The sequence below is a fragment of the Cavia porcellus genome, unplaced genomic scaffold (assembly GCF_034190915.1).
Source record: "Cavia porcellus strain 051 isolate PalLab524CR breed Dunkin Hartley unplaced genomic scaffold, mCavPor4.1 scaffold_26, whole genome shotgun sequence".
Lineage (NCBI taxonomy): Eukaryota > Metazoa > Chordata > Mammalia > Rodentia > Caviidae > Cavia > Cavia porcellus.
The window spans coordinates 50,198,498-50,220,159 of NW_026947509.1; the positions used below are offsets into that span (position 1 = coordinate 50,198,498).

The window sequence follows — 21,662 nt, forward strand, 5'->3', positions numbered from 1 at the left end:
AAATCCCATTAAAAATAGTTAATGGACTTGATGACATTTCTCCAAAGAAGATATATACATGGCATATATATATAATAAAAAGATGCTCAATATTAGTAATCAAGTATTCTAATTAAAAACACAATGAGATATCATATCTGGTAAGACAGTTATTATTTAAAAAATAACAGCTCCTGGCAACAACTGTGCCCTTGTACACTGTTAGCAGTAATATAAAATGTTATAGCCACTGTGGAAAAAGGATGAGTAATTCTCAAAAAAATAATAATCCGTATGAACTAGCAATAGTACCTACGTATTAGGTACTTCCTAGGCAACTCTACTGCTGAGCTACATCCCCAAGCCTTTTATTAAAAAAAATTACTTTGATACAGGTTCTTGCTAAATTCTCAGACTGGCCTTGAACTTGTGGTGGTTTTAAATTAGCCTCCTCCATCATAGATATATTCTGTCATCCCTGGGCTGAATCAGTCTGGAAAGGAGATTTTCCTCCTGATGTTCATGATATTATTCACAGTAATCAAGATGTAGAAAACACCTGCTTATCACAGATGAATGGATAAAGAAACTGTGACGTCCACATACAATAGAATAAGAACAAGAAAATTCTTCCATATGCAACATTATGGCTGAACTTTATGAGCATGATACTAAAACAAGCCAGTCACAGAATGACAAATACTGCACGGTTCTACTCAAATGAGGTATCTAAAAGTAGTCAAAACCGTGGGAACAGAAAGAATGGTGGTTGTCAAAAGCTGAGAAGTAGAGAAAATGGAAAATTGTTCAACAGGTTTGAAGTTTGTTAGGTAAGATGACAAAGCCTTAGAGATACAGCACAGCATTATGTTACAGGTACCAGGACTATACTTACTGCATGTTTTAAATATTTCTAAGGGGGCAGGTCTCATGTTAAATGTTTTTCTCCACTACAGTGTAAAACTATGAACACTCAAACCTGAATAAAGTAAAGATTCCTAACTCATCAGGGTGGGGCCAGCCAAATGGTAGGGCCAGCCAAATAAACCAAGAAGTAATACTCTAAAGTAGACTCTCCCACCACCTTAACCCCCACCTCTCAAGAGTTTGGCCAAATCACATATTTAAAAACTGACGTGAAATGCTTTCTGGTAGTGTTTAATTTTATCCAATGATTCCTAAATCCTTGGTAAACAAGTAGATGTCATTAAAGCTGTGTTCTTTTGTGTCCTTGACATCATAAGATACGACTGAAAGTCTTGAGAGGTAGGACACAAAGGCAATTTGTGTAAGATTAGAGAACTAAACTGTTTCTTTAAAAATATATATATATAATCTGGGTATCCTTTTTTGATGTTGAAATGTGTTGGGAGCCGCAGCCCCGAGCCCGGTCGCCTCACTTGGCGGACGTGAGGCCTGTAGGAAAGAGCAAAGCCTGAGGTAGATTACCCCTCCCATCGAATATGTTAGCTTCCTGCTTACCGCGTAAACAACCCGCTCAACAATATAGTCTGCCTGGCAACTGATGATGTTAGCCAATCAGCTTGCCTTGCTTACTTTAACATGATTGGACACTGTACCCGTATATATACCGGTGCCACCCCTGGGCGGAAGAAGAAGCCAGGTAGAAGCCCGGAAGTAGAAGCCCAAAAGGAGCCGCGGAGAGCGGACCGGTAGAGGCTTTGGGGCAGACTGAAGCACAAAAGGAGCCGCGGGGAGCGGACCAGAGGAGGCTTCAGCTGGGAGAACCCAGGGCAGGCTGTACGGAGAAGGAAAATAAAAAGAAAAGGTTGTCCACTACCAGACTTTGTCGTGTGTCCTTCCTGCCGGCCGGGAGCGGACATCGACATTTGGAGGCCCGCCCGGGGACTGATCACCCCCGAGACGTGGAAGTGGACAACGCTCCAGTACAGAGCTGCGAGACAGGTGAGTTGGGGATAAGCCTGGGCTCTGGGTGGCGCGCACCTACAGGGCTTTTAGACTCCCCTCAGGCTCACGCGTAAGTGGCGGATTCCTTGGGCCTCACGCGGTGAGTAACATATTAAAAGATGGGAAACATGTTAGGTAGCAACACTAAGAGCGAGGGTGGTTGTGGAGAAAGCTCTCAAGAGCTTACAAAAGTACGCAGGGTATCTGAGCAGGCCCAGTCAGGGAGCTCCCGAGAGGGTTCCGTCAAGGGGAACAAGGATGCTAAGGAGGAGGACAGGGCTCTAGCCTCGGAGTCGTCTGACTCCGAGGACGAGGAAAAGTTGAATGGCAAGGAGGCCAAAGAGACCAGCTGTCAGGAGCCTAAGTCGCTCAATAAGGAGTCGCAGGGTTCTTTTCCAGCGTTGCCCCGCGAATTGCGCTCTGCTCAACCTGGTCTGCGGAGGAGTAGAGAGCTCCTGAGCGCTCCCCGGCGCGAGAGGGAGGCGATCCCTCGCCACGAGGCGGCCGCCTGGGAGCTCCCTCCCCTTTTGCCAGAACAGGAAGTGATGCACGGGCCCCCATTTTCCGCCCAATCACGGCCGCTGTCTTATGCTCCGCCGCCGGCGGGTCGGTATTTTTACAGGCGGCTTTGGCAGGGGGGACGCTTGTCTCATGAGGTACATCCACCTGGGATAGATAGTGGCCCCTACGGGATGTTTCCTGTACAAGTAGCTATGGGCCAGGGACGCAATGTATGGGAGCCTTTTGAGATAAAGCAGATTAGAGAACTTAAAAATGCAGTTACAACCTTTGGGCCGACTGCGCCTTACACCATTGCCATGCTAGAGAACCTGTCTTCTGGGCCCCTCACCCCCGCGGACTGGATTCAGCTGGCAAAGGCGTGTCTGCCCTCGGGCAGTTACCTGGATTGGCGAGCCTGGTACGAAGAGTTCTCTGCCGAGCAGGCTGAGAAAAACGCCGGTCGAAAAAACGGGGGCTAGAGATTTAGCTCAGCGGCATAAACGGGGGCTGGGGATTTTCGATCCCTGGTACCAATAAAAAAAAAAAAAAAAAAAAAAAAAAAAAAAACGAAAAAGATAAAAATAAAAAATAAAAAACAAAAAGGGGGAGTAAGCCAAGGCCTGCCTCCAAAGGCACGATTATCCATGGCACTATTCACACACAATTTTTTAAATTTAAATAATGATAATCGCTCCCCAGCTGTGGAGCACTGCAACCCTTCCCCCAACCATAAAGGGTGGGTGAAGTGGAAAGATGTCCTGACAGGACAATGGATGGGCCCGGATCCAGTGGTCAGCTGGAACCGAGGCGCGGTTTGTGTTTTCCCACAGGAACCGGGACGAGAACCACTGTGGATACCGGAGAGACTGACACGGACAACAAAGCCCTCGACTAAAGATCAGACCTGCCCTACCGGAGATCCATCACAGACCAACCAACAAGATGAATAGAAATAGCGGTAGCCCGAAATGGACAAGAAGATCCTCAGACATATGCATGGCTTGCTCAATTGGCCCACGACCGAGTCTAGATATGGCGGGCATCCCTCATTCTCCTCCATAAGGTGACAATACACAGCAGGGTAGGTGAGTCAATGACGGGTAAGAGCGTGCCTCCCCAGCACGACTCGACCTAAGCCAGGCCCTACCCCATCCTGCACGTAAGCCGCTGGACTGTTAGATGCTGCCCAGGTCTAAATTTCTCTCCGAGGGGATTTTCTTTACGGAGAGAGAATGAGTGCAAGCTTGTGTGCATCCAGGTTCCGTCCAGTTTGTGCCTGGCCCTAGAAAAAGGACGAGGGCCTCAGGGCCTTGGCAGACCATGGGACGGCCGACCAGGGTCTAAGCCAAGGACCTACGGTGGGCCTACGCATAGGGCATAAGCCTCTGCACCCAGTCCAGGAAGGGCTACGATGCGCACATTCATAAAAAATAAAAAAGGGGGAGATGTTGGGAGCCGCAGCCCCGAGCCCGGTCGCCTCACTTGGCGGACGTGAGGCCTGTAGGAAAGAGCAAAGCCTGAGGTAGATTACCCCTCCCATCGAATATGTTAGCTTCCTGCTTACCGCGTAAACAACCCGCTCAACAATATAGTCTGCCTGGCAACTGATGATGTTAGCCAATCAGCTTGCCTTGCTTACTTTAACATGATTGGACACTGTACCCGTATATATACCGGTGCCACCCCTGGGCGGAAGAAGAAGCCAGGTAGAAGCCCGGAAGTAGAAGCCCAAAAGGAGCCGCGGAGAGCGGACCGGTAGAGGCTTTGGGGCAGACTGAAGCACAAAAGGAGCCGCGGGGAGCGGACCAGAGGAGGCTTCAGCTGGGAGAACCCAGGGCAGGCTGTACGGAGAAGGAAAATAAAAAGAAAAGGTTGTCCACTACCAGACTTTGTCGTGTGTCCTTCCTGCCGGCCGGGAGCGGACATCGACAGAAATGGTATCAAAGCAAACAATAAAGATGAGTTAAACCACTGGGAAAATACAAAACACTACTTAATTGGACCTACAGTCAATTGTAAAGGTTGTATAAAAGTTTAGGGATTCATATTATGTAAGTTTCACTTGGGGTGAAAGGCAAATTATATGCCTGATTATTTTTTAAAAGAAAACACACACACACACACACACACACACACACACACACACCCAGCCTTATGCTCCACCCTTCCAAATTGAAAAATCTTCACAGATTTCCAAAAACATAGACAAGATTTATCTATTTTAGCTCAAGGTGAATATCAGTTTTTGAGTCAATGCAGGGCCCGTGAAAGAAAGCATATATTCTCCCTCAGAATTAATGGGCTTCCCATTGTCAGTGGCATAATTCCTGAGATGTCAATTGCTTGGGGGATTCTCGGTGAAAATTACTCCAGCAATCTCAGACATCATTAAGGCAATAATATTGAGACATACGAAAATATTCACAGCTACTCTCTGTTCCCTGGGAATTTGGACCCATAATCCCATATGGTTAATAGTACTTGTTATGTAGGGTAGAGAATGATTCCAAAACAATATAAATCACCAAGGGATGATGAGAGAGAGTTAAAAATGAAGGGAACTTTGTTTTTCTGGTGAAAACAGCAAAGCTAGCAACTTTGGCTAACCATTGCCAATACCTGATCCTCTTCAAATCAACTCAGATGCTAATTTGTTCAAGAACCCAACTGCAGAAGAATTTAGTTTAATTACTTGTTTCCTGACAACACAATAAAGTCAGTATAGACAACTGACTTACAGTGCCACAAAGAGTTCAGATAACACATGGGTGTCTGCATAGGAATTAAGAGTAGTTTTAGTAGGGGAAAAAAATGAAGCCTTGAAACCGTGAGTATCCTGGTTGCAGGCATAAAATTACTGCCTCTGTGCCCCTTAGAGCAACGGAAGGCTGGTGGCCTTAGGATGCAGCCTGCTTCTCTGGCTGCCTGCTGGGAGGTACAGGGGGCAGTGGGCGTTAGTTACATCATGCTCCGGAGATGCCATAAGAGCTGTATTTCCATGAAGACCTGAGGAACCAGACAAAATAGTTCTCATGCTCGTAAATCAGGAACGATAATAACTCGGCAGAGCAAAACTGATTTCTGTGCGCTCAGGCAATGAGATTAAGCTAATGCCACAAGCTCTTTGTTTTGTGAAAGGTAAATTTTCTCCAGGCTGAGGAGAACAGCAATCATTATTCAGAATTCCTGAAGCAGGCTCACCATTTGTCCAGAGGGCAGAGAAATCCTGCTTGACTAGCTTCTTCTACTCGAAACCAGTGTCAAGTTCCTGACCTTCTGAACTCCCCAGAACAACATTCAGAGAAAAAAGAGGAGCTGTTCCCTTTAACTTCTTTCTTATTACCATTTTTTAAAAAATAAGAGCAGGTAATATAATTGTATTTACTTCCGAGAGGCAACTGCTATATTTGATAATAGATTTTCATCCTTTACCATTTGAGTGACAATTTCTTAGTTTCATCTTTTTTTAATTTTTATTTACTTATTTATTGGTACTGAGACTTGAACTCATGATCTCACACTCACCAGGCAGGCACCATGCCATTGAGCTAAATCCCTGGTCCACATTTACCCTTTTTAAAAAAGATAATGTTCATTGAGAATCCTTTCTAGGACAGGTGTGGTGGTGCATGCCTGTAATCCCAATCAGCACTCAGGAAGCTGAGGCAAGAGGATTGCTGTGAGTTCAAGGCCAGCCTGAGATAACATAGTGAGACCCTGTCTCAAACAAACAAACAGGCAAACTTTTCTTTATGGTGAGTGGTGCTTGTTTGTATGGCTTGCTTTAATGATGCTGTAGACATTAAGTACATTCTACACATACTCCTATGTCATTTCCAAAAGAAAAACAAAAACTTTGAAACTCAAAGATAAAAATACAGTTAGCAAGTAACAAAACAGCCCAAAGGAAAAAAGGGATCAACCTTCCCGAATATGAAAAATCAACTTACATCTCATTACTACTGACCTTTCCCTGTTTCCACAGTGGGACTGTTGGGCACGGTCCCAAACTGGAGAAGAGTGAGAAAAGAGACTTAACTGCCTAAGAGGAAGCCCGGAAAATGTTGAGGTGTCACAGAGACCTTGAAAATTCCCTTTAGGCAGAGTTCCTGTGTTCAAGCAAAATATGTAACAGAGTTTCAGAACTCCCCAGAAATACATTAATGGATCCCCGCCCCAAAGCTTCTGAACATCAGGTCAGTCCTGCCTGAGGATGGGGTGCGATTTTTAGTGCTGCTCAACTGAGTTTTGAAAGACTCGAGTAACCCCATCATCCCGTCCCCAAGTCCTTAGCCCCACCTGCCCCCCTGAGCTTTGCTGAAATAGAGTTGGGTCAGCATTCGCAAGGACTAGAGCTTCACAAGCGCTGGTTATGAAGCAAACGCGCTCCCCTATCTTTCGCTAAAGGCTCAGTTCTTGAAACTTCAACCACACATAATGCGTTGCAAACCTCACTTGCACAGCTCTGGCGTTCGCTTGTGAAGAAGACACAGGATTTCAAAACCGGCTTGTGCTGGGTGGTTTTGCAGTTGCCTGAACGAAACATTCTGTCAATTTGAACTTTGATCTGAGGGGAAACACAGCCCCACCTTGAAATATTCTTCCTAATCAGCTTGGATAATACTCCTATTTGTGAATTCAAAGATTAAAAGTATTTGGAGAAAGAACCAACTTCTTTCTTCCTCAGACATTCCCTTGAGGGCAAGCTGAAGTTAGACTTGGGAAAGTGGGGAGGGAGGGCTTTTTTTTTTCTCCATCCCATAGTATCCTGAGCTGTCAACTCAGCAGCTTTCACAAGAACTAAACCTACTTTTAAACAAGGAGAGCTTGAAAGTGTTGTACCATTAGCTATTCTGATTCTAGTTCATGCCAGGAAGCAAAGGTTCTTATTATACCATGTTCTATTTTTGATCTCATCTATATCAACAGCCTGAAGTCTCAGCATAGTAATAGCAGGGAAATTCTTTGATGATAATTGGAAACTGCTCTGGCTTGCCCCTTCTGTGATCCAACCTGACTGTCACTAGTAGTGTCATCTGGGCTGGAAAGAGCCACGGATGAGAAAAGTGGAAACCTGAAATCTCTGTGGAGGGTTGGAAAAGCAAGTCAGAGCCTCCTATGAAAGTTCTGGGGGTTATGTGGGGTTACAGAAGGAAGAGGGTGGCTGTCCCTACCCTGGTATTGTCTGGCCTCCTGTAGATTCAGTTTACTATCATTCAAATTCCCAGACTGTGCTACCTTTGCTTTTGTGCACCCAACACAGTGCAGAAACAAAAGTAAGACCACATGCCTGTTATTGAAAACAAATATAACACCAGGCGTTAAAACGTAGTACCTTCTTGTCATGATAAAGATTGTAACAGGAACAGGAAACGGCACAGCACAAATCCGTTTGCATGATAATGATCTTGCAAATCTAAAGAACATAGGAAATGGAACAAATGTAACCATTCCATTACCACCTTCAAGTGGTAACCTCCCTGCCCTGTCACCTGCCCTACTTAGGATCCTGGCTGACTTGTGCAGAGAAAGTCACCAGGAGGCTGACTGTGACAGTGGGGGGCAGCCTGGCCCCCGTTTCTCTGTGTGCATGCCTGCGTCTCCTCCAGACGCTGCTGGACTTCAGAATTCCTCAGAGCTAATTCCTCACCTATGGCCTGAATAAAGCAGGTCAGACAGGGAGAGAAACAAAGAAAGCTAAGAAACAGCGAGGCCTCTGGGAATAGGTGCTCTCTGCACCCAGGCTTATCAGGATGAGGAAGCCCCGACCTTCCCCTAAATAGAAGCAGCGCACAAAGAGGATGACTGAAGAATGCTTTGTCTGTCCATCCATCCCTTAGAGCTCCTCAGCTTGTTAAGGAAAATGGAGCTGGAGTCTCACGTCTCCCTTTGCTCTATCTAAAGAGGTTGTAACTCAATGCGGGCTCATCTAAAAAGTAGAAAGGAAGATCTCAGGAACACAAGGAAGCCAGAAAGGGCTGAGGTCAGTCATGCCGGGTCATGCTCTATTCCTCTTCGACCTGGGCATGTTTTCCAGGCGGTCTGTTTCCCTTGGAAATCTCTTGAAGTAACATTATGTGAAATTTGCAATAAATCCTCTCACCCCGAGATGACTGCTTCAGATAGGAGGGGGAGTCATGAGAAACGATGTCTGAGTTTGCCAAATAAATGATGGAAGATGAAAGCCAGATTGCCTGCAGTACTGTGCCCGCACCCCGCCTCAACCAAATGTCACTCACTTTGCCCAGCTGGCTAATAACTCCTTCCATGGCATCCAAGTAGCTATACTATACATTTTCGTCTCCTGGGGATTTGTCCAGGCAAGCAAGCCTGAGTGTACTTTATGTTTCAGGCATCTTGGGTATCTGTTCCTCCAGATGATATCCCAGTTACCACATGGCCCTGACTGGTTAATAAGGAATGTAAGTGTTCCTTACCCTGGTTATGTGTTACTGGTTAGGTGATGTTAGGAGATTCCCAGGCAGTTTCAGATGTCAAAGTTAAAATTGGTGCCCTTCTTATCAGATGCCATGCACAATGTTTTCTATGGGGCCATGTCAGTTTCCTAAGTCTCCCGACTTGATTCCCAAGACAGATTATGCTGGAATTACCTTTTGGAGAGGAAGGAAGCCTTACATTTCCAATGACCTAAAATTCAAATGTAGGACTGCAAAATAATCACGTGGATACAATCCAACCCGAGAAAAAGTATACACTCGAAAACTGGTTTAGTCATTTTCAACTCTAATGTCTTTTAGAGATGTTAACAGGTTGTATATAATAGTGGTGAATCAGAACAGTGGGGCTGTTTACTCATTTCAAAACATTCTATAATACTCTAACAAAAAAAAAAAAAAATCATGATTGGGACAGCGGAACCCAGGACTGATTATTAAACAGATTTCTATCTTCTACTTATCTTGTTATTATCTTTATTTCTTTCTAAGTCTCAGAGGGTCAGCTTCCATGTTCACATACCTCTGTGGCACAACTGTTACCTGTCATTCTCTCACTCCTCCAGGGTTGGAAGGGAAGAAACCCACAAGGAGGGGAAGGCAGCTCTCAGCTGTGCAGCCCTGTGCAGCCCTGGCTGGCTCTAGCACTTCTGTGTGGTTTTTTGTTGTTGTTGTTGTTTCTTTTTTCCTTTTGTCTTTTTGAGACAGGGTCTTGCTATGCAGTTCAGGCTGGCTTTCAGCTCACTCTGGGCCCAGGCTGGTCTTGAACTCACAATGATCCCTCTGCCTCAGCCTCCTGAGTGCTAGGATTACAGGCGTGAGCCACCACGCCCAGCAGCCTTTGGCATCTCTAACTTTACTTGTAAAAGAAGAGATTTGTCTATTTGATAGACAATTTTCGTCCTGAAATCTAAAACACTGGGTTTTTAGTAAAATCCAAACCTATGACATGGACATAGTCCACATTTGTTAATGTTGTTTTGTAGAACTGTGATGAACATCACACCGAATGCGTATTGTAGGAAGGTTTTATCATCTCTCTCTGTGGACATCTCACCTCCCTGTTTCATACCAGTGGCTTAAGTTTTACAAACAAAGCACTTTGCTTACTCAATGTGTGTATAGGGTTTGTTTTTTAGGGAACAAAGTCACCAGAATAAAGAAGAAAGTTATGGCATGTAGGACATGGAAAGTTTTTAAAGAACAAGATGGATCCTGGGATAGACATGAGGAGCAAAGAAATTCCCGCTATGGCACTGCACGTCCAATCATCTCAAAAGTAAGAGAATGAAATTTAAACTACTTTAGCTGACTCAGTCAGGGAATGAAACATTTATACATGCAAAGTTCTGAATTATATTTGGTGAGGAGACATTCACTTCTAAGATCCAAGATCCCAGTTTTTTTTTTTTTTTTTTCCTTTTTATCGGTACTGGGGATCAAACTCACGACCCCCTGCTTGCAAGGCAAGTGCTTATGCCACCAATCTAAATCCCCAGCCCCCAAGATCCCAGTTTTTAAAGAAATAAGCCACTGACTGAACTTGGAGAATGCTAGAAATAATTTTCAGTTCTGAACTATGAGCTAGAACCAGCATTCTGACGTAAATTAGTTCCACCTGTACAAAATCCTGACTATCCCTGCTAGACTACCAGCTAGCACGGCTGCCATCGTGCCCCGCTATCTCCTCCACCCAGCATTTTCTTGGGTAACCTAAGTCTGTTTCAAAGGCTTTCTCACCACGAGACCACAGATAAGAACTGTCTCAGGCTTGTGTAGACAATAAATATTGGCCACAGTAAGCTGCCACCCCAGAAGTGGTCTAAGCTGAAAAGGGAACTTTCTTTGATCTTATCCAGAGACTTCATGCCATTTTAAATTACTCCATGTTAGCGTCCTGTTTCTTAATTCCATGGTCCCCTTGGTCACTGAATCCTTGAATTCAAGTTATTTGAAATTATTTATGACCTAGAAAAAACAAAGAAGCAAAGTATTCATCTTCTTGTGAATGAAAAATATATAGAGACTTCCTTGTGTACAAACTCACCACTGTCAGGCTGTCTTTCCTGTTAGCAGCTTCTCTCTGAATCAAGCGACATCCTGGAGAAGACCTTAGCCTTGTGGTTTTATTCCACACTGGGCTCTGGTGCCAAGAGGCCTTTGGCTAAACTAATAACCAGTGATCAAGTAGATGTGACTCTGGTACCAATAGCTAGGAGGACTGTGGAAAAAGTAAAGTTACATTGCAAGATCTAATACCACCATCTAGTACGGAAATAAAAACCAAAAGGATACAAAAGAATATGCAAAAATAGTTTTCCCAAAGACTGTTGTTTTACTACTTTTGATGCCAATGGAAAATATCAGATTCCTACACACCTGGTAATCTTTACTGGTCTTTTCGGGGACAAAAGCAAACTAATGGAACTGTGGTGGTGATTAAAGGGCTATCAACAGATTGGAGAAGGTAATAGTTGCCATGATCTACAGATTTGGGCGTCCAGTCATAGAGAAGCTGATTCTTTTTTTTTTTTTTTTAGTGACTCACTGAAAATATGTTTAGTTTGTTATGTGGTCCATGAGTTTGAGCTATGGAGGAAATTTAGAAATGTACATTATGGTCTCTATATTTGAGGTACTATAATAAAGCCAAATTAAACATGTATGAATGTATTACAATTGTATGTAACCTCCACACCATTTGAGATACGGAAACAGTGGTCAAGAAAAGCCAAGTATACATTCATACCTCTGAATACAGCCCCAGGCCCCAAAGAGCTTGACTGAAATGGGAAGAGCTTCATGTGCCAGCTGGATTTTGAACTGAATACTGAAGAAAGTTTAGGGGTGAAGGTAGGTAAGTGTTCCTTGAACCAGAGGAAAACAGAGCAAGAGCTAGGGCCACGGTGGGGTTGTTATAGATACCTTAAACCTCAGTACAGGGAGCGGAGGGATTCTCAGAAAAGAATTGTGCAAGAGAAACCAGTATTTAGATGAATTTACCAATAGAGAAAGGGGGATTGAAAATGCATGTTGAACCAAAAAAAGGAGTTAAAACCAAAGATAATCCGAACCCACTTAAGGACTGGGACCAACACAATGCACAGTAACGAAATGTAGTGTTTCCAGTAAACTTGGGTGCGATTGGGGAATAAAATTCTTTAATTTTCTGGAAATAACTAAGTCTGTTCTAGGGAAGTAAAGGCTGTCTCTGTGGTCACCAAACCAAAGGATGAGCTGTTTTTCTCTTTCTCGTCTTCTCAGAAACACTGGAAATGGGCTCTTAAATAGTTTTAAGTAAAACCTAAACTTACAAAATTAGATCTTATTGACTCTAATCCCATCTTGTTTTCTGACTGAAAAGGAATTTCAGTTTTTTATTCCTTAAGTTTGGTATTATAAATATTGAAAGGGATGACAGGAAAGAAGATAGAGAAGTAATATTAAAAAGCTACTGGACCTCCCTTGTGTTGGGTACTAAGCTGTGGTGTTTACATGTATTTTCTCACATTAAATTATTATTCTCCATACTGGAGGTATTTCAGCTAATTTCTATTTGAATAATAAAATTTCTGCATGTTGTTTATTATATTATCAGCTCAGTTGTTTAAAGAAGAAAGCATTTGGGACAACACAAAAAGTGTACCATTGGCAGCCATAGAAGAATGAGGGTGCAAAACACTGCAGGGGTTTTGATAAGGTTAATAGTCAAATATACAAATAGAGAACCAGAGAGTGGGTTTAATTAAAACAAAAGATTCAGCAAATGAAAACCCCGGTAATGTTAAAACTGGAAAATTCTATAGATGGACATGGCTGAATCTCAGGAGAAATATAAGAAGAGAAAAGCTAATATTTTGAATCAGTTGATGCAATTCTGAGGTATTGCAATGTCTTTAATCTACTGTTTCCATAAGGGTCATGAGCAAATTTTGGGGGAGATTAGGAATCTTGAGCAATAATAGCACAGATGCAAGACAATCTTGGGCAAGAGTCATATTTCTTGAGCATTAATGATAAAGTGAGGCCTTTAAATATATGTTTAGAAGATTCATTAGTTATGAGCGAATTTATTTCGAGTCTACAAATACTGAGTAAAGTGTGGGTTATTGCGTATGTTTCCAAAGAAGCATAAAGTTGAAAGCTCCCAGAATTCATTTCTTTATGTCTCTTACTAAGTTTGAAGACTGTGGTTCTAGGACAGGAATGCTTACAGACTGCATGAATTATTTTGGGTGGGCTAGCAATTTTTATGGAGTCTATGTAGTAAAAAGAATTAGATAAGACAGTAATTTCAAGTCAGGCTAAGGAAGCAAGAAATGCCTGCTATTTTTCAAATTAAATAATAAGATCACAGTTGCCATGCATTAACAGATATTGCAGCTGAAAAATACTGCAGAGTATCTCTATGTCTGCCCAATATATTATATTTGTGTCTTGAGTAATAGGGTAAGCTGGAATTTCTAATACTACTAAGATATAATAAACAAAAAAAATCAGTCTAGAGACACGATATTCTGGTATTGTATTGCTATTTGTAGAACCAGGTTACTATCCTACCCATCTTATATAGTAGAATATACAATATGGTAAATGTGATGAGTAGAAAATTTCCTAAAGGGAAGGCTACAGAAGAGGATGTATTTACCATAGTTTGCTACATTGTGTTTTAGAATTAATTAAACCAAAATACAAGGAAACTTTCGGGTTATTTCTCATGATGTCAAGTGATTTATCATGTTGGAGATAGCAGGGCATATTTATAACCAAACTAATTTAGTCAAATACTAAAACCTCAATTCAGGGTATTCAAAACTGTAAACTATAAATGACATCCCCAAGAAGAGTGACTAAAGAAACATCCTGAAAAGTCCAAAAAGCATTATGAATCCTTGACAGTTTAGATGAAAAGTCCCTTAAGATTTTCTTTACCATAATGCAAGCCCTTACTTTTCCAATGAAGTTTCCTATGGAGCCTTTAAATTTACTTGAGTTTAAATATACGACATGAAAGCCTTTAAGTTATGACTTGAAAAATAAGGCGAACCAGAAGTTCACAATTTGGGGAGAAAACAGAGTATCATTTGGCATTTGGGTTGCCAGGCTTTCCCAGAACACCCTTCCAAGGCAGGGTCCCTTTGTTTTTAGTTTAATAATGTTCTTGTCACATAGGTAAATTTGGCCTTTAGAATTATTCACGTGTCACTGTAGAAAATAAGCTTGTCACCTGCCTGGGGAAGGCAACCATGGAGTTTGTATTTCATTTACAGGTTTATTACAGTGGCGTTCTTGCCAAGAAAGGTAGTTGCCTCTCAGAAGCGAAAAGCAGGGTACACTGTAACAAAAAAAAAAAAAAAAAAAAAAAAAAAAGTTGAAAATAACCCTCAAAAGAAGAAATTAGAGAAAAAAAGGGACTAGAGAGAGGAAGGGAGAGGAGAAGAGGAGGGCACCTTGGCAAATAAAATGATGCATAATTGTTTTTGGAGCAGGCTTAGTTAGCTTTGGATTTTAAATCTTTGCTTATGGTTTTAAGAAATAACATTTTAGATGTTTTTATACCTGTTACTTGCTGTCAAAAGTATTATGTCATATATTTCAAAAAGGAGCATACAAATATCTAAATCGCCACGATCAGGATTCAAATTCCACTGACCTGGTATCTTTACTCTTTCTCTAAAATCACACTTTTTATCCTTATCAAGTGTGTGACACTGACAAATGGTGACTATATGGGGTGTGATTGCAATATAGGATGAATATTTAGATTTTAAGAATTTATCGCAGTAAAAGACTTGGACATTCTTCACCCTCAAAATCCCCCTGCCCTGCAAGCAACCTTCTCCCGTTGTTCTTACCACTTCCTGAAGCAGTTCTGGGTGTTCTCTCTCTTGAGTGTCTTTAGTTGTGCTAATGCTTAAGTTCTGCCAATTATTGCCACTTAGTGTTGTTTTGCAAAACTTCCATCACTGGCTTGAGTTGCTGAATGGTAACCCTCTTTTAAAGCAATACAAAGAAAAGTAAAACTAATCTAAACCTGAAGTTAACTTTGTAAATCAGGATCTCAACTATCATTCAAAATTGTTGCACGTAACAAGACTTCAATTAAGTAGGAGTGGTGAAAGTTTGTATTTTTGTCACCTCTCCAACATGACTGTAATTCTGAACAAATAATGTTCTATCAGTGCCCGATCATTTTTATGAAAATTGCTTGTATCATTGACTTCTTCTTTACCTTCTTAATGGTTTATTTTGGCCAAAGCACACTAATGGGCAGCTGATTCAATGCTTGGCAATTAAATCACTGAATAATTAAATGTTGAATTTAACAGGGGAGGAGGCTTCTCGAACTGCCCCACAGAGGCAAGTGATTAACTCTGAAATAAGGAAGGGTGCAGAAGCAGCTGGGGAAAGTTAGCTTCACGCTGGCAAGGAAATGATGAGTGGGAAATTTGTGACACTTGATTTAAAATCAATGCTCCTGGAAGGCGATATAATAGTGGTAAGATGGAAAAAAAATAAGTACGGGGAAATCAAAGCTGACACAGTGAAACTGCATGGAAAGAAGTGGGTAGATAATGACAATGTCAAGCAACTAATGGAGCTAATGAGGCATAGCGTGATGGCACTAAAGATCTCACTTCTTGTAAAGCAACTAGGTAATTTAGCTGACTAATTTGCTCGCTCACCTTTTCTTAACTTCTTAGGGAGTCCCTGGTGGTCCTCTTATATTACACTTTATATCATTTCTCAGAGTCTTCAAAATAATCCTTAACAGAAGATGAACACACTCTGAGAAAGCAAATGCTAAAAATAAGACCTTTACCTTATTTAATAAAAAGGATGACCCTCTAAATCCAAAATAAATTCCCAGTGTCATTTCTCTCCATGAGAAAATATACAGTAAAGGAGAGAAAAAAATGAAACTAAAATGCATACCACATTTTTTTTTCTGGCTGCAAGAGACAAATAATTAAAATAATCTGTACTTTGTTAAGCCATGAAAGCTTAATATTTGAGATCTAAAAAGTCTGTGTCCACAGTCCATTTTCGTTATGTTAAATTATTCTGGAACTCTTGATTGGCTCTAAGGAGAATTGCCAATGGTCTCCTTCATATCCTTCGGACTTAAAGACAGTAGTAGATGGGAGTATCAGTAGCTAAATGAGAACAGCAAAGAAAGGCTTCCAAAGAGGGCTGGACTGTGCCAAGCACCCTTTTCCTCTGCAGTAGAGTTGCAGCAGAGTTTGTTTTCAAAGTAGCAGTTCGCTACTATCTGAAAGCCACTATAACTTGGCTTAGATAGTAGATAGATACTGCATTTCTTTGGTGAGCGAAAGAGTCTCAAAAAAACAAGGAATGTTTTATCTTGGTTAAGCTAGTAATTTGTCCTACTTAAGCAAATAATGCAAATTCCCTTGCAAAGCTCTGCACTCATTAGCTCATAATTAGGGCAATAAATGTGGAATTACCAAACAGATGAGTGAAAACATCACAGTACTGTGGGAGGCAGGTTAGCTTATCCCGCAAGAGCCAGCAGAGTGTGCAGCAGTTTGTTCAAATTCTGAATGTGACTCTACATGTAATTATTATAAATTTAACAACCAGGAAGAAGGTGAGAGAAAAGCTGAGGGATATGAACATGCTGTAACAGTCAGGGTGAAAACTGAAGTTTTAAAAGGAATGTCTTAATATGAAGACTATAATCCTAAAATATATCGTGTTCACAAGTTATTTTAAGTAAGTCTTTTATACAAATTTTCACACAAGAATATTTTGGCCAACTTCCTATGCTTACTAGAGAAAACTAGGGGACCTGAAGGTACTGATATTCATAATTCACATAGTGAGTCGAAATACCATGCCAAGAAGAAAACCCAGAGAGAACTCTGCAAAGTTGAAAGCCTGCATGGACCCTCACAGGTATACGGGAATGAAACTCCCAGCCTGCTAGATGTCCTGTACGAGTCTGTGTTCTCTAAAATCGAAGAATGAATTTTAGGAACAACGGAGGTTAAGAGCAGAACATATTTATTAACAGAAAAAAGCTTCCATCTGTGAGAGAGACAGAAGGGGTCCCAAATGGGTTGCCAAAGACTCTGTCTTTTCTGGGGATCCTACAGAATAAAATCATGAGGTGAGACAGGTCCTAGGTGGGGAGAAGTGGGAACTTGCAAGGTGGGCTTGAGGTAGAACAGAGCTATGGTCAACCTATAAGATTAATCGTTCAGATATTGCATGTTAGTGTCTGGTGATCTGGGGAACTCTTGAAGAACAGCATGTAAAATAAGAACCCTATTTATTTTCTACCACCTGGTTTTGAAGGCCAATATCATCATTGTTCTGGGCTCTTTGCTATTGTTATTTGTCTTTTTTGTTTTGTGTTTTTCTAGTAATTTGTTTTGTCTTGGTTTGTTTTTCCCTCTAATACAGAAAGGTTAGGTATACATGTAGAGGCTTATACATGTGGAGAACTTCCTCTAAACAATTTATGAGAATCCATTATGTGTGATGAAATGAACAGCTACTTTGAAGAAAAGGAGACATCGTGGCATCCACTGCTGATTCCATCTCGTCATTTGTGAAATGCAGTAATGCTATTATTCTTTGTTCAGAGTGATTTTAGTCTGTTTTGTACTGTTTAATTTCAACATACAAAAAGGTATGGACAGCTAATTTGAATGAAAACAAGAGACATTACAGCAGCCATTGTTGATTTTCCTGATGTCTGGTTTTGAAGGTCTATAATGCCTTCAGCACTCTGTTCTGATCAGTTCAATACTATTTAGTTTTGTGTGAGTTCATTGTGTGTGAAGATATGGACAGCTATTTGGAAGAAAACAAAAAGACATTATGGTAGCCATGGTAGATAGCCTCTTATCTTGCTTTGAAATCTGTGTCACTTACATTGTTTTCTTCCGATCTACTTTGTTCTGTTTAGTTTTACTCTTTAAAATAAAAATAAAAAACATCAATTGTCCAGATAAAATTGACTAAAGTGGGGACAAATGGGGGAGCAAGTCATATGGTAAGCAGGCATGAATACAGAACAGTGACTCTTGCTGGAGGGGATTGGGGAGGTAACTTCTGGCTTCTTCAGGATGATACAGACCTAGTTAGAATATCAATTCCTGATGCTTACCCTTAGGAAGTATGTGGGTGCATTTGATTTATCTTTTGCCTTGAGGTCTGGCCCACAGCAGGAGGTATGTGTCTTCCCCACAGTTGCAAGGTATCTGGTCTTCTGCACTGGTTCCTTCAAGAGCCCAGCCCTATCCGCCTGTTTATAATATTTCTTTCTAACTCAGCTGCCTGTAGCATCATCAGACAGAATTCTCATGTGGACAGGTAACTCCACTACACTAGGGGCTTGGGAGACAGCCTTAGTCTGAAGAGGACTCAGACAAGTCTGCTTCTTTCTTTTCAACACAAAAACGTTAATTATGCTCAACTTTTATTCCTTATTATATACCCGTCATTCTGTTTGTGAACTGTTTACAAGAATGCCCCTTCATCCTTTAAAATTTAGCTTGACAGCCGTCTAAACCATGCCCGTACATGCTGCGTATTTTCCATTTCTTTCTGAGCTCTCCCCAACTTGCTCACTTTCCTCATCGCTCGATTTAGAAAAAGTTGATTCATGCCAGGACCACACTATGCAACTCACCAAAACTAACTTCACAATTAGGGTAGCTTTGTCTATTCTACCTAATAGCCTGGAGTTGCCCTGAGACTCGATATATTTGTCCTAATGCAAGGCACAGTTTAACAGAACAGGATTTCTTTGTGGATTATATCACTAGTGGGATATGTTTCTTCTTGCTCAAAAAGTGTTATGTTGGCATCACTTTCCAGTCTCTGCAGAGGAGATGAGATGGGCTCTCCAGGCATCTATATACTCCAGTCAAGCCTTTACCAATCAGCAGAAACTTCATTATTCCTTTGAGTCCTAACTGGGTTTGAAATGTAGAGCTTTAGCTAAGTTGAAACTATTAGAAATTTAGAACTGGAAATGTCCTCTTTCTGAAAATCAGAGACAACAGAAATCTAAGTAAAGCAAATGTTTTTAATCTATATTTAATCCCAGATAAAAGTATGCAATGCATAAGCAGGTGGATACACAACCAGGTGTTGTGGCTTGTGTCGAGATGTCCCCCATGGCCTTATGCAGCCATAGGTGGGGCTTTTTCAGAGGTGGCTGGATCTAGGGTGTGTGATACCAGGGTTGATTCATGGGGCAATGCTAGGTGCAAGGGCACTAGGATTAAGGATGTGAGTGCTACCTGCCCTAAGCGGCCTGGATAAGACATAAGGAATAGAAAGAGCTGTAATCAACCCTGGCTGCTTTGCTACCTTCTGCCTGCCACAAACTGCTTCTCCTCTGTGATGCCCCTCTATCTGCCATGTGCCACCCTCACTTGGAGTCAGTCAATTATGGTCTGAAACCTCTACAAGCTGTGAGCTACATAAATCTTTCTTCCTTTTAACTTTGGGTGTCAGGTATTTTGTCTCAGCAATGAGAAAAGTAAGAGACCAGGTAACACTGGTCTCTGATTAGCAGATCAAATGGAATGTTGGCAACAAGTGGGTTTTTATCTTAGATTTAACTCTTTAAAGATCTTCAGGAAGAGAGGAAAAGAAAGTGCTCTAAAGGGTACAACTGCATGTATATTTAAGTGTATAAGATAGATAACCATATTACTGAACTTTTGTTGGATCATTGAACAGAACTGTTTGCAATCTCACTATTTGAATGTCCACTTTGTATGCTTTAATTTTGTAACTTGAAAAACTATTTTTAAGATGACAATATGTAATCTATTAACTAGTGATTTCCTACTGTTTATTTTTTTAAATTCTGTATTACTTGTACCCTTTTTCTGTTTTTTTTTTTTTTTTTTTTTTTCTTTTTCTCCTTAGATAAAATTTTTTAAAAAGCAAGATCTTCAGGAGTCTGGCTAAAATCCAAACTCTTAGAATGACAGATCCATGTATGAAAAAGAAAATAGTCGTTAATGAGTCCTGTGTGAACTTGACTCCTCCTTCAGGGGTTACCTTTAAAAATTTAAGTATTTCTTTGCTCCCTCCTCCTTTTTAAAAAGCTTGCATAGTGATTACTATCCTATCCACTTCCTATATATCTGCTGCTAATTTATATTTGACCAACACACTTGTGCTTTGCTTCTTGGCCAGAAAGTCCTACAAAATGCAACAAATACGTTCACCTGCAACCTAGATGTTTCCCAGGCAACTGTCCAGCGCCCTTCAGTGTCTCCAGCTGTGACCCCTGGATGCTGGCCTTTTCTGAGAGCAACTGCAAGCGGTCCTTGACTGGCAGGCCTGAGGGCACCATCCAGTGGGAGAGGACACACGTCCAGATTGACAGGGTACAAAACTGGAGATAGGGCAGGGGTGACAAGTGGCACGTTTCCAGAGCTCAGGCAGCGTGAGAGGGAAAAATGGATTCCTGTTGACTGAGATGCTGAAGGCTACATAATATACATACGAGAAACCAATACATAGGATGACCAAAATGATTTAGAATTCTGTAGGTCACTAGAGGAAAAGAAATGGAAGAAAAATATCCCTAGAAGGACTTCACCAGTGTCTCTCTGGGCCACTGTTAGGAGGAGCAGTTCTATCCTTTGGGGACATCTTTGTCACCCTAAGAGCTCACCCCAATCCTCCCAGGCCACAGTTCTGACCACATTCTGCTCACATCCTTGTGCCTCGATGGCACTGTTGCTTAAATAAAATTTGGGAACAAATCCTGAATGTAGACTCCTCCCACCCCCACATACCTACAGTACTGTAATCCACGACATTAGAATGGTAGGTATATGTGTGATACATGTATGGAAGCATCTCAGGTTTCATTTCCCATAGATCTTTGCACCATGTAAGATATCCCAGGAAAACACAGCAATCGCATGGACAATGCAAATACAATCAGTGTTTCCTTCGTCTGCTATTTATAATAAAAAGTACTTCATGCAGAGGATCACTTTAGTTTCAAAACAAAAATAATCAGGCACAAAAAGTCTGTCTTTAGATCTCCACCCCAATTCTACCCTCCACCCCCCACTCTGGCATCTCAATCAGAATCCTCACCCTCACCCCATTCCCTCACAGTTTCTTTCCTATCGCGTCCAATCAGTAGGCTATTTTCTTGAGTGGAATTTTCATCGCAAGCATTGCATCTAACTCAGGAACGCAATGCTTTGTCTCTAAGACACGTATGTCACCATACCTGCGGCTCCTTAGGAGACAGCTCTGAAAGGAAACCTCCTTGGCTGAGATGAAGGAAGGTCTCCACTGGTTTTTCCTCTGTGCAAAGCAATGCAGGAGGCAGGCCCAGTGGTGGCTCACACACCTCCATTTCTAGAAGAGGCAGACAATAGGGTCAGGAACTTAAAACTCCACGTCTCAATATTCCGAGACGGGAAGCTCATGGTGAGCCAGCAGGGATTTCTTCCGCCTCTACACTCCTCTTTCGTGGTGCACTTCCTCCTTCAGATGCCGGAGCAGGGGCTGAGAGTGGAGCTGGAATCTGCACAGAGCCTGCAAGGCTGCTGTATGTAGGTCATGAGCGAGTGCATGGAAGAAGCAGATTTCTCCTTCGTTTAGATCAGTTTGGCAGAAAAAATGTTTATAGGCCACTTTAAAAATATTCAACATAGAAATAACCTTGTGTGGAATTTGTGAATAGAGTTATTCCTACACACTAGATTATCTATTTGGTATCTATGAAAAATAATCATTTCTTAGTCACTGACATGTTAAGTTTTGTCACCATACAGG

General features: G+C 41.6%; 1 long non-coding RNA gene across 1 annotated transcript in view; it reads right to left on the minus strand.

Moving 5' to 3' along the window:
• Positions 1-21,290, minus strand: part of LOC134473152 (uncharacterized) — a 66,203-nt gene extending 44,913 nt beyond the window's left edge. The window contains exon 1 of the long non-coding RNA XR_010043246.1: positions 21,112-21,290. This is a non-coding gene — a long non-coding RNA (uncharacterized LOC134473152). The remainder of the gene's footprint in view (positions 1-21,111) is intronic.
• Positions 21,291-21,662: the final 372 nt, after the last annotated feature.